This window comes from Podarcis erhardii (assembly GCF_964252035.2).
Source record: "Podarcis erhardii genome assembly, chromosome: 3".
Taxonomy (NCBI): Eukaryota; Metazoa; Chordata; class Lepidosauria; order Squamata; family Lacertidae; genus Podarcis; species Podarcis erhardii.
In genome coordinates, this window is record NC_138507.1 from 65,418,948 (window position 1) to 65,432,351 (window position 13,404).

The following is a 13,404-nucleotide window of genomic DNA, read 5'->3' on the forward strand; positions in this document are numbered from 1 at the left end:
CGTATCCTCTCAGTCTCATCTTTTCCAGGCTACACATCCCCAACTCCCTCAACAGTTCGTTGTAAGGCTTGTTTTCCAGACCCTTGATCATCTTGGTCACCCTCCTCTGCACACGTTCCAGCTTGCCAATGTCCATCTTAAATTGTGGTGCCCGAAACTGGACACGGTACTCCACATTGAACAAAGTACTCACCTTGAACAGAGTGGAATTATAACTTCCTTTGATCTGGACACTATACTTCTGTTGATGCGGTGTAAAATACCAGTTTTTGGTAGATGCGTCAGGTGTTTTATTTCTTTTTTGTTCTTGTGACAAAACTTCATAATGTCAAGAGCTGATCTTCCAGCCAAGGATGCCATCCCAACCCCAGATATCTGGGAGTAAGCCCCACATAACTCAAAAGGACTTGCTTCTGTGTAGACATAAGGATTATAGCCTTGAATTAATATGATGTAGGATTTCTACATCGTGGTAAGTTTGTAGCAGGTTCCTCCAGGCACCGACAATAGGTCTGCCACCTATTTTGAAAGAAGTTCCTGCACAGTTACAAGAAGTTCAGCTGAGAGTGTTTGCTCAGTTGCTTAAACCTGTGACTGGGAAAAAAAAATGTTAGCTGTTGACTTATTTGCAGCCATGTTACTTTTAAAGAAACAGACACCTTTGTCAAGAAAACTTTCAGCAACCCTGACAGAAGTAAATTGCTATCTATCTATCTATCTATCTATCTATCTATAACTCTAACTAGGATTACCAAGCTGCATTCCAGAAAATGAAACACGTTCCTTTAAATGCACCAGTAAAGAGGATATGAAACAGCTATGGCTGCTCAGGCCATATTCTTAGTCTTCCCACCTGCCAGCAACAGGGAGAGCATGGAGACTTGCCCTTCTGTTGCCAGCAAGAGAAGCGGGCAAAATGAAAGCCTGAGGAGAGGGAAGGTGGGAGCAGCCACAGGTAGGGGTAGACAGCATATTCAATTGCATCTGCTTATTTGTTTCTTTGCTTGCTTATTTGAATTCACTTTATGTTGCAATGGATGTATCTTGAAATGAATAGATAACAAAAAGTATCTTACAATTACTCAAGTTTAGACATTGTGCATATTGTCTCAAGGAAATTATACAGTAGTACAAGAAATGACTTTGGAGTGACATAAACTTCCTTTTATAAAAACACTGAGAAGCCATAACATGTGCTGAGTAACCACTCATACATCCCACAATAAGTTTTGTCCCGTTTGTCCTTATCCTGTCTTTGATTTTATTTTCTGAGTTTGATAGAGGATTAATTCATCCATTAAAACATAGTCCCATGTTTTATCATACCACTTTTTAATTGATGATATCTTGCCTGCATATCATTCTGTTTCCATTCCATGTCAATTTCATAGGCACTCCATCATAGATCTATGCTGCCCCATTTTTTGTAGGAAAAAATCACAGTTTAATTGCATGCATTCTGTATGCATTCTTGCCCCCCAAATGCACTTTTGTAACCTTATCATTGCATTTTCCCCAAAGTATATATTTGGTATCTTTTTTCTTTTTCTTTCTTTCTTTCTTTTCTTTTCTTTTTTTTTTTTTTTGTAAAAATATAGGTGTTTCTGACTACTAAAAAAAAATAAATCTAAACTGCATTGAAAAATGTGGAGAAGTACATAATCCAATAAATAACTGCATTCCAATCCACATGTAAATCAGGGACTTGCAAATTAGACTGGTTTGCTTTAAAATGCAAATTGAAGCACCCCCTCCCACCACATCCTTAGCAGGTAGAGTGATGTATAATGGTTAGAGTAGCAGCCTAGTACTGGAAAGACCAAGGTTCAAATCCCCACTTATCCATAAATCTTACTTGACCCTGAGCCAAACCTACCTCACAGATTTGGGGGGGGGGGTGTTTGTGAAACCCAGTTTATGCAGAGCAGATTGGAGGAAGGGCAGAATACAAACGCAATGAAAACAGAAATCTCGTGCCTTAATGCATTAATTGAAGGTGCCTGGCCTCTAGGTGTTGCAGTAGTGAATCTTTCTTAAAAGATCAATGTTGGGCTTTCAGCCTGCCTGGAAACTGTACCCTCAAATGTTCCGCCATGGGAAGGGGCTCATTGTTGTGAAATTGTTTGTTTCCAATACGGTCTTATTTAATACTGGTTCAGAAACAGATACAATTTGTGAAAACAATTTGTGACTGTGCACCTCTCATAAAAAAATATCATTATATAATCCCAATTTGGCTAGGAATGGCTTATGCCCATCACACCCTAGATGTGAAGGCCTCATTAGCAGGCCTCATAAAATACACGTTTTCCTTCAATATGAGGATTATTTCTAAAGACTAGTCTGACATCTAGTGGCTGGAGAAAAAAAGACACTTTCCTTAACTCATTAATGCTTGCTTTGAAAATTACGGTAATAGAGAAATGTAATGAATGCCCTTAAGTTCCTATTTAGTTCCTTTTTGGTGCAGGGATGTTGGGTTGTGTACAACTTGATAAAAAAAATATTTTTCCATTGCACTTTTAAAAAATGATTTCAGTGTGACTGCTGCAAAGCTAGGGAAGGGGGACGGGGTGCGGTGACTCCTGTGCGCTGCTAGGCCATTATGGTGTTGCTTTTCCAACCTTTCGTTCTGCTCCAACTTAATATGCACACAAGCTAAGCCAATTACACCTTTTCTTTATTATAGAATGGAGGTAACTTGCTCCCAGCAAAGTATGGTGTTCAGGGGTCCTTCATACGTTGTATGAAGCCTATCTCACAATAAACTGCAAGCCCCTGAGCTGGAAATCATTCAGGCATAAATACAACTATTTCTGGAGAGAGCATTGATTGAGGGTGGGGGCAGGGAAACAGGTTAGCTAGAACAGCCTTTTCCAAGAGTGGGAAGGTAGGTGTTCATGGGATATTTTGCCTCAGGTGGCAAAATAATTTGGTGGCCCTTGGATGTAATAGACACCCTGATGGGGAAGCAACAAAACGCCTTGGGCTGCCCCTGCTGTAACATCAGACAGAAAGGAGGATGGGATTTCCTGCACATTCCTCTCCAGCTTTCTTCTTCCACATGCCTGGACTGTGCCCAATAGTGGAGTTATTGTTTTTTTCAAACGCTGGTGTCCTGAGAAGTGGTAACCCCTTTCTTTCGTCATTACAAGGTGAATTCAAAACCAGTACGAAGCCTTTTCCCTTGAGTCCACATATATTTGGACTGGCTGTGTAGGTACTGCATTCAGCTCACCAAACAATATGCTTTTGGAGCCTGTCAGTTTCCTGTTCTGCCTCTTTACACGCTCAATTTTCCCTCTTCGCTGCTTCTGTGATTGCTTTCCTTCAGCCCCTTCTCTCCCCTCACAAGCAGGCCTCTGCCTTTCTAATTTCTCCCGAGATTATATCAGCAGGGATGATCAGCAGCTGAGTTCCTTTCATTAATGCTGATGCAGGCGGACTGGCAGACTCAAGCTCCCTGCAGAAGCCCCTGGGTCAATTTTTCCCCCTCTTCAAAAAAGAGAGAATGAAAGGCAAGCTGACAGATAGAAAAGTTGGCTCTTCTTGATGCTAGTTTCTTTTGTTGCTTTCCACTGAGAGTGAGGCAAGGGAAATCACTGGTGAATTACAGTTGCTGGATTTTGCCAAAATTATAAAGCCAGGGTTTATAGGCCCCAGCTTTCTGATCTATAAACCTCAGCAGCTCTGAACATCAGAACCCAAAGAGTCTTGATTTTCCTCTTTTTCAAATCAGCAGCTCTTTCTCATCCAGGGCTTCATACTGTAAAAATACTGGATGGAATAACAGGAAGCATTGCCCTGGGATATCCTGTAGACTCCGCTGAAGCAAGAGGCATTGCTGTAGGAGGTCTCTTGACACTGCTGGACAGGCAATGCCTCAGACATCCTGCCTATACCTTTAGAGGGAATGGGAGAGGAAACCACAGCTATGTTTCCTACCATGCTTCTTTGTCTATCTAATCTGTGGAATCCATTATAGTCCTCTCTACTAAAGAACAGGGGTGGGGAGCCTCCAGATGATGTTGGACTCCAATTCTCATCAGGCCCAGTCTGTGTGGGACATGATGAGCATTGTAGTCCTGCATGGGTAAAGGGACCCATGGGCAAAAAGTGAGGTGAGACTCTCTTCCCACTCTCTTGAAATGTTTGCAGACAGTACCTAGGCCAAAAAAATAAAATAAAAAAAAATCCTTCCAGTAGCACCTTAAAGACCAACTAAGTTAGTTCTAGGTATGAGCTTTCGTGTGCATGCACACTTCTTCAGATACACTGAAACAGAAGTCACCAGACCCTTCTATATACTGAGAAGGTGGGGAGGGGTATTACTCAGAAGGGTGGTGGGATTGGGTGATTGGCAGAAAGCTGTGATGAGCCTGTTGACGACTCTTAACGACTGCAATAGGTCTTACAGGAAAAAGCAAGGGGTGAGAAGGTGAAAAATGGCTTTGTCATGTATAATGAGATAAGAATCCAATGTCTTTGTTCAAACCAGGTCTCTCCATGGTTTTAAGTTTGGTAATAAGTTGCAATTCAGCAGCTTCTCTTTCCAGTCTATTTCTGAAATTCCTTTGTAATAGAACAGCTACTTTGAGATCTTGTATAGAATGTCCTGGGAGATTGAAGTGTTCTCCTACTGGTTTCTCTGTCTTGTGATTCCTGATGTCAGATTTATGTCCGTTTATTCTTTGGCGTAAGGTTTGGCCTGTTTGTCCAATATAGAGAGCTGAAGGACACTGTTGGCATTTGATGGCATACACAATGTTAGACGATGAGCAATTAAATAGTCCCGAGATGGTATGTGTGATGTTGTTGGGGCCAGTAATGGTGTTGTCCGGGTGTATGTGGCAGCAAAGTTGGCATCTGGGTTTATTACAGGCTCTGGTGCCAGTGTCCGTGTTAAGTCTGGTTGTAGTATTATTGTGGGTTAGGAGTTGTTTAAGATTGGGTGGCTGTCTGTTGGCAATGAAAGGTCTTCCTCCCAGAGCTTGAGAAAGTACCTAGGCCAGTTTGCTTGGAAGTATTCCCCACTAAGTATGCATAGGGACTCAGCCTCAAAGGTTTAGGTAGGAACCATAGACTGGGATCTGGTCACCTTTTCTGTGTGTGGCAGATTGATGGTGGGAGGAGAGTTGGTGGGTGCTGCTTATGCTAAGAAGACTAGACAGACATGGATAGTGACTGATTATGCTAGCATTGCCTATGTGTTCTTATCTGTCATTTAGAAGGATATAAAAATCCCTTCCTGTGAAGGCCACGTGGTTCTATGAGGAGTTATGTTGAGAAAGCCTTTTATCCTCCCACCTCTCTCACTTCTCCTACGGCAAAAGGTCCACGTTTGCTCTCCCTATTCCTCCGGCCCAGCTCCTTGGACCATTTCCTGCACATAATGGTTGCACTTCCGTATTTCCCCACGTAATAGTCACAACCACAAACCTCTTTTGGGAAAGGAAAGATCGGCACAAAAATTACGAGCATTACACAGTGAAATTCAGTACTCTCAGAGCTTTCGGTGTACTGTATATTCTGTTTAAAAATGATTCTCTTTGCTCGCTGTCTCACATTGAATTTTTGGCAAGCTACTTACCTTAGAGCATTGTTGTTATTTAAAATTTAAAAAGATCAGGCAGGATAGATAAGTTTTAAATTAACTAATAAGCAACACTCAAAATCAGTTTGTTCTAGGTTATTTGGGGCTATCAGCATCCCTTTGGGCTCCCACGTCAACATGGGTTTTGTTCCTCAGGGCAAAGTGTGAAATATAGAAGTGCTGGAAGAGCTGTAAAGGTTGAATACTTGGACAAATATTGCCCTCAGACTGTTTGCACAGCACCCAGGCAGCTGTTCTGCAGATCATTTCTGCCTGATGATCCAAGGCTTCATGAAAAACTAATGCCATGTTCCTGCAGAAAAATCAACCTTTGTTGTTTTATTATGCACAGAGAGTGAGGTGGTGGTTGTGTTTTGTTTTTGATTTCTTGTTGCTAATAAGCCTGGAAGGGGGGGGGGGAGGACTGACTCAGACAAGCTAAAGATTGTCTTAAGGACTGTTCATTTTTGCAGAAAGCATTTCATCCACTCTGGGGAGAATCATAAACATAAACCTGCCTGCTACCTCATAAATTATCCAGCCACTACTACTCAGATTATTTTCCTATTTATATGAATATTTATCATGACAGCTACCTGTACCATGGATTGCACCACACAGCTGTTTGATCTGTAGTGCTGACATACTTCATCAGCACGTATGTTTGGAGCAGGGCTTCAGAGCTTACCTCAGTCCTGTGGTTGGGAAGAGGCTTTAAAGAGAAACATATTCTACAGTGAACCAGAACCCAGTATTATCTTCTCACTTCTATGCAATGATGGACTGTGTCACCAAGGCTGGCACAGTCATCCTAGCAGAGGTGGCAGCTCCAGTTGAAGGCTCATTTCAAATTCACATTTCAAACAATGGCACAAAGGCTAGTCCCCCACACCAGTGAGAGAAGGACACATGTAGCCAAGCTTTTTAGAGTGCTTTCCATTCATTAAGATATGTCCCAGGCCCAGATCTGTGCTATGGTACTTCAACAAGGGAGGGCCAAAAACATTGAGCCAGCATTGGCTGCATAGCAAGTATGGCTAACCTGCACCCCTCCCCCCAAAAAACATATTTTTCTGGTTCCCTATGACTCCACCAGTTTTGGCAAGGTAAAAGTTAAAGCAGACACAGCACTGCAGTGGGCAGAGACTAGTGCGTTGGTGTGCAAAGAAATCACACACACAGGCAGTAGGGATGGGCAAATACCTCAGCTTTGTTGTCTGTCCATTTTTCATTTGTCCAGCCTGAAATTCAGCTTTCTATATTTCTGCTTCAATTTGCAATTTTGAAAAATCCTCATGAACATTTCACCTTTGTAGGGCAGCCTAGTTTTTACACATGGGTTAAACCACAGAGCCTAGGACTTGCCGATCAGAAGGTTGGTGGTTCGAATCCCAGCTACGGGGTGAGCTCCCGTTGCTCGGTCCCTGCTCCTGCCAACCTAGCAGTTTGAAAGCATGTCAAAGTGCAAGTAGATAAATACCGTACGTACCGCTCCGGCGGGAAGGTAAACAGTGTTTCCGTGCGTTACTCTGGTTCACCAGAAGTGGCTTAGTCATGCTGGCCACATGACCCGGAAGCTGTACGCAGGCTCCCTCAGCCAATAAAGCGTGATGAGTGCCGCAACCCCAGAGTCGGCCACGACTGGACCTAATGGTCAGGGGCCCCTTTACCTTTACCTCTAAACTCCATCCAGGCATTCTCAGGGTTCACCTAAGCAAAAGCTCTGAGGGGACAAAGCAGAGTAAGTGATAGGTGGGGATGGGGCTTCCAGAAGGTTCCAGGGGCCAGAGGTTCCCCACACCTGCTATAGAGTCTTTGACAATGGCTGCTGCAGGAATAACCTACTTAAGGAAAACAATGAATCTCTTTACTGGAAAGCCCATCATTATTCCTCAGTGTGGCTGATAAGAGAGCTCTTCAAATGACTCAGTGTTTTGTCTGTATGATGCTTACCTCCAGTTTAGAAGTCCCCCTCAGTGCCCCCTCAGCCACCATCAAGAAACTACAATACTGTATTCAAACCACTTTCTCTAGTGTAATGCCATTGACGTCAATGAGGCAGTGCAGCTGTATGTTGCTTCAGAGTATCGACCTTCTCTCTGCGCCCAACTTTGTAAAGCATCATTATCTAAGATCCACAGGAGGATTTGTAGAATGATGAGCTCATTTAAAATGTAAGAAGAAACTATTATTTTTTCACCTAGGAGAGTCCATGAGAAATACCAACTTATTTCAGACAATCATATATTTATTGAGGTAAGTGGGTTACTGAGTCATAGCCTCCAAAAAAGGAAAAGGGTGGAGTGTTGTCACCTTTTCCTCCTAGAACTGCCGTAAGACATACTGCAAATGAATTATTAGAATTTCTCTTGTTTTCTTCACCTTCTTTGACGTTGAGCTACTATATTTCAGAAATACATTATTTTTTACCTTTTCTGAATGAGGAAGTGGGGGGGGGACCTGTTAATAGACCCAAACTACAGCTTTTTATTTCTGTAATAAAAGATCGTACCCTTGACTGATGAATGAAAATTAACCAATAAGCAAGAAGCTTATGGGTCCTAATCCAGAACGCATTAGTCATGCTTAAGTGCCATTGAACCAACAGGGCTTAATTGGTCATTTATTTCTAGAGAGAGGCTAATACATTTGTTTTGCATCAAGGAATGCACCCAGCCAAATTAAAGGTATTTACTGCAACCTAGCTATGTACACCTTCATAAGCATCCCTGCTGTTGAAAAAGTTCAGTACTGTTAACTCTGCAGTCTTAGCTTTTGTGTTTTATTATGTTGTACTTTTTTCTTGTATGCGGCACTGAAATCTAATATCATGAAGTGTGACATGTACATAAAAGAAGCACAAGTCACCTAGCGGGAAGAGTAAATGAGCGAAGCTCAGTTCCCCCTACTTTCAAACAAGTGATCCAGCGATCTCACCTGCCTAAATTGGACTATGCTGACAGCATATTCACACCATACAATTAAAGCACATGGCCTTCCCCAAAGAATCCTGGCAACTGTCCCTTGTTAAGGGTGCTGGGAATTATAGTTCGGTGAGGGGTATACTACAGTTCCCAGAATTCTTAGGGTGGGAGCAAGTGAGTGGTAACCACTTATGTGGCGTATGTTTGTCCAGCAGGGGTGTATGTGGAAGTCTGCATCAACACCCTCATTGCCATTAGAAATGAGTGAGAAGCTTTGTGGCCATCCCAAAATGCATTGGGCTCTTTGAGCATTTCAGGCAAATGCTGGAACAGACCCTCAAGGGTTTTCATTGTGCCCACAGGATCTTCACTTTCCAGAGAGTTGGAGGAAGGAAGATAGGCAATTTCCTTATCCAGAGTCATCTAGCTAAGCGCTGTGACAGACTGATGGTCAGTGTCTCTTTCCAAGGTGTTCCAAGCCGTTCCTGGAGATGGTGGGGATTGGACCTGAAACCTTTTGCATGCAAATCATGTGCTCTAGGTTTAGCAGGCCTCTCTGAAGCCTGCTAAACGTTTGTTATTCAAGGGATAGAGGAGCAGGTGGTGGAGGGCAAGGAGGGCAAGCAGAATTGAGGCTAGCACAGTCTGCTCATAGCAGGGCATGCCTGCTTCAATTCTGCTTGCAAGAATTTTAATAGGAGCCTTTGAGTACCTCTGCTCAAATTTCAACACTCCTAATCGCCCCAGCTAGAGAGAGGGCCAAGCACACACCCTCCAACATTTCTCTGATGGAAATCGGGACATCCCCATCCCATAATGATGATTTTACTATTTATATCCCACACATCTTACTAGGTTGCCCCAGCCACTCTGAGCAGCTTCCAACATATATAAAAACACAATAAAACATTAAACATTTTTAAAAAAACTTCCCTATACAGGATTGCCTACAGACGGCTCAGAGGTCGCATATCTCCATACCCTCCAAAATTTCTCCAATGAAAATAGGGACACCCTAAGGAAAAGCGGGACATTCTCTAAATCAGGGGTGTCCCTGGAAAACAGGGACACTTGGAGGGTCTGCAAGTACAGTTCAGTAGATGGCAACTCTTGGCAACTCTTTGCTACAAGAAACAATCGGACATATTTCCCCCTTAATCTGATTCTACCTGATCTGATTAAAATAATACATTTTTATCAAAAATCTGGATTCATTAAGCAGACAGATAATATACTGCAGATAATGATATACAAACAATGCCAAAACATGTTACTAATTACGTCAGTCTTCCTGCCAGCATAATTAGGATTGTTCCCAAGCTAAATCAGTCAAAATCCAGTGTAGTTAAAAACACTGAACGGTTATATTGGATCCACAGAAGCTTTTTGCTCTAATATTTGCCGTAGAGAAAAATGAGATAGTTAATGAAGGTACAACATTAGTGCTTGGAATTAGCCTTAATTAGAAGAAGTGATTAGGCATGAGCACTACAGACAGGTAATGCCACAGTGACATTTCTCTTAATGATGGAAATCTGAGGAAGATCTTAGTGTCTCAAGGCCAGCTGATTCATTGGGAGGAAAGGGGTATCCAAGATACCATCTGTTTTTGAAGGCTCTTATAGAATGAAACAAACAGATGTGTGGGTGACAATATGGCACCTGGCACTATTTAATTTAAGCCTGCTATTGAACAATGGGGGAAAAATAGTCATTTTCCTGCCACTTGTCTGTGTGCCCTGGCAAGGGGGGGTGCACAGAACTTAGAACAGAATAAAGACTTAGAAGCTGGAAGACAGAAAGCATCCTTCATGAACCTCAACCAGTGAATCTCTGTTTGCCCATAAGAAAACCTGTGTAAAATTTATATGAATTATTATGCATGCATATATTTTTTTCTGGGACCTTTGACTATTTTATTAAAACTCAATATTACTAGGCCCTCTTCACTCAGCACTGGGCTTGATATTGACTCACAGCACATTCCTGTACATGCCTCTCTAGAAGTGAGCCCGATGGTGTTGATTCCACTGAACTCAATAGGACATATTTCCAAATGGGCATGTACAGGACTGTGCTGTTAAGTGTTTCTACCAAATCAGCTGTTGCCTTATTTTAGTGAGGTCCGTCTATCCATTGTATACTACATGTTGCTCACAATCCATTCTTCCTCCACTCCAGCATCCTTTCCTGAGCAAGGAACCCATCCAATATGGGATCTAGTGCTGTTATCTAGAGATCTGGGAATGTTTATAACTCACTTAGCATGTCAGAACATGGGTTACTAGGCTCATGGTGAATGTTGAATCAGCAAACATTTTTTAGATAGGTAATCACACCATAAGATGATAACAAGCCCTTTGTGAGTGGGTTCTTCTTCTCTTGGCACAGCTGGATTTTTCTAGCCACCATATGGCAATGGTGGAGTCTCATTAGCTGTTTTTCATTGCAAGGTGACTTTTGTGCTCATCTCATGAGGCCTCTCCTCCAAACTCACTACACAGGATTGAGCCAAAAACAGAACTTAATTTGGGCTCAATCTTGATATGCCAAAGCTCAGAAAATAGATGAAGCTACCCCTGAGGAGGCAGAATTTCCCCCTTCAGCACAGAATAACTGTAAAAGCCAGGATAGCAGATCTTTGTTAGGAATGAGATTACAAGGCGCTGGTCATGACGAGACTTACCATTTCTATTTAGGGGGCTACATTAGTTTGTTGTAGCAAAAAACCACAGAGCCTTGTTGCACCTTATCATTGTTTATTGACAGTTACAGGTAGGTAGCCGTGTTGGTCTGCCATAGTCAGAACAAAATAAAAAAATTCCTTCCAGTAGCACCTTAAAGACCAACTAAGTTAGTTCTTGGTATGAGCTTTCGTGTGCATGCACACTTCTTCAGATACCTTCGTATCTTCGTGCATGCACACGAAAGCTCATACCAAGAACTAACTTAGTTGGTCTTTAAGGTGCTACTGGAAGGAATTTTTTTATATTGTTTATTGAATTTGCATACTGCTCTCTATCCGCAGGTCTCAGGGCTAGAGTCAGCAGTCCTAATATAGTGCTACAAGACTCTTTGTTGTTCCCACCAGAATTGTCACTGAGGGCCACGGTAGACATTCTCTTAATAAGTTGTGTGCAGTTACAAACTTTGTTTTCCCTTAGAAACAAGATCCAAGGGATTCTGATTCTAATTGGGAAGGAAGCATATGGGAAGGGAGGTTACCTCTTCACTTTCCCACCATGATTGGAATGGAGATTGTCCCCTACAGAGCCAGGAACCTTAAGGGTAGGTGGAGTCCCATGAATGACCTTCTGCAGTGAAAGGCATTTTCTGAAGGACCTTTACTATAGTAAGTTCATTAAAAATGTATGTCATTCAAAACTGGCCATTCAAAATATCCAACATTAAAGGTAAAGGGACCCCTGACTTATAGGTCCACTCACGGACAACTCTGGGGTTGCGGCGCTCATCTCACTTTACTGGCTGAGGGAGCTGGCGTACAGCTTCCAGGTCATGTGGCCAGCATGACTAAGCCGCTTCTGGTGAACCAGAGCAGCACACGGAAACGCTATTTGCCTTCCGCTGGAGCAGTACCTATTTATCTACTTGTGCTTTGATGTGCTTTCAAACTGCTAGGTTGGCAGGAGCAGGGACCAAGCAACAGGAGCTCACCCCATCGCAGGAATTTGAACCACCAACCTTCTGATCGGCAAGCCCTAGGCTCTGTGGTTTAACCCACAGCGCCACCCACATCTAAAAACATCTTCAATTTTGACTGATTCTAGTTCTGTCTAGGTATACTTCAGAATTCTAGCACCCTAATCCATGCAAACAATTACTTCCAAGTAAACATACTCAGGATAGCAGCATCCTTGAAATTCTGCTCAGGACAGAAATAAGTGAGATGGCATTTATTCAGATTCAGTTGATTCACTTCTAGCTCAGAGCAGAACAACTTATGAGTGAACCGAGCTCAAATGTGTCACCATTTTGAGTGGCCTTATCTTTTCTTGAAAATGTCACAGGCATAAACTGTGCCAGAAACTAGCAGCTGAAAAAGGAAAAGATTCCAAGGGAAGTGAAATGCATGGCCTTGGTATGCCTCTCAAATCTCTCTCATCGGGCAGAAGAAAATTAAAGAGTCTCCTCTTGTTATCGTAGGAAAGGTTAACAGTTAATGAAGGCAAAGGGATCAGGACAGATAAGAGCAGAAGCAATACAGAATTCTGCAATAGCACAGTCTAAAAAAAGAAAAGTCCCTAACAAAACACAAGAAAAAAGTGTTATCAGTCAAAGAAAGTCTGTTGTTTGCAGTATAAACTCAAATTAAACACACAAAAGGCCTTGAAACACAGTTCTGTAAATCACAATTTAATTTTATGGGCCTCCTAAAAAACACAAATGTTCCTCCTTATCCCCTTGGCTCACCTGCCCAGATTGGACCAGCCTAAACACACCATAGTTGAGGTATTAAACTGGCACACTAATAATGTGTATTCACAGCAATAACTGCAGAGAGACAGAATTTCTGAATATGTCTCCTGAATTTGTACTGGACAGGGTCACTGTTTGAGAGTTCATAGGTGGGATAACATTCTCATCAAGGTTCAAGACGTAGCCTTGAATATTTTCACAATTAATTTTTAAGCATATATTTGAAGCGTGAAAAACGTAGGATAACAAATGCTAGGAGAACTATAGCAATGTTTTCATGAGGTTTAATATGATCAGTCAATATATATCAGCTACCCCCTCCCCCTTAACCCCCCCCAAGTAAATAGGTTTATACCTTTATTGTGCATGCCTATCAGTGTCCATAGCAATGTCCATTGTTTATATTAATCTGTGTGTGACCAGTTGCCCAGAAACAGAGAAGTCCTGAGA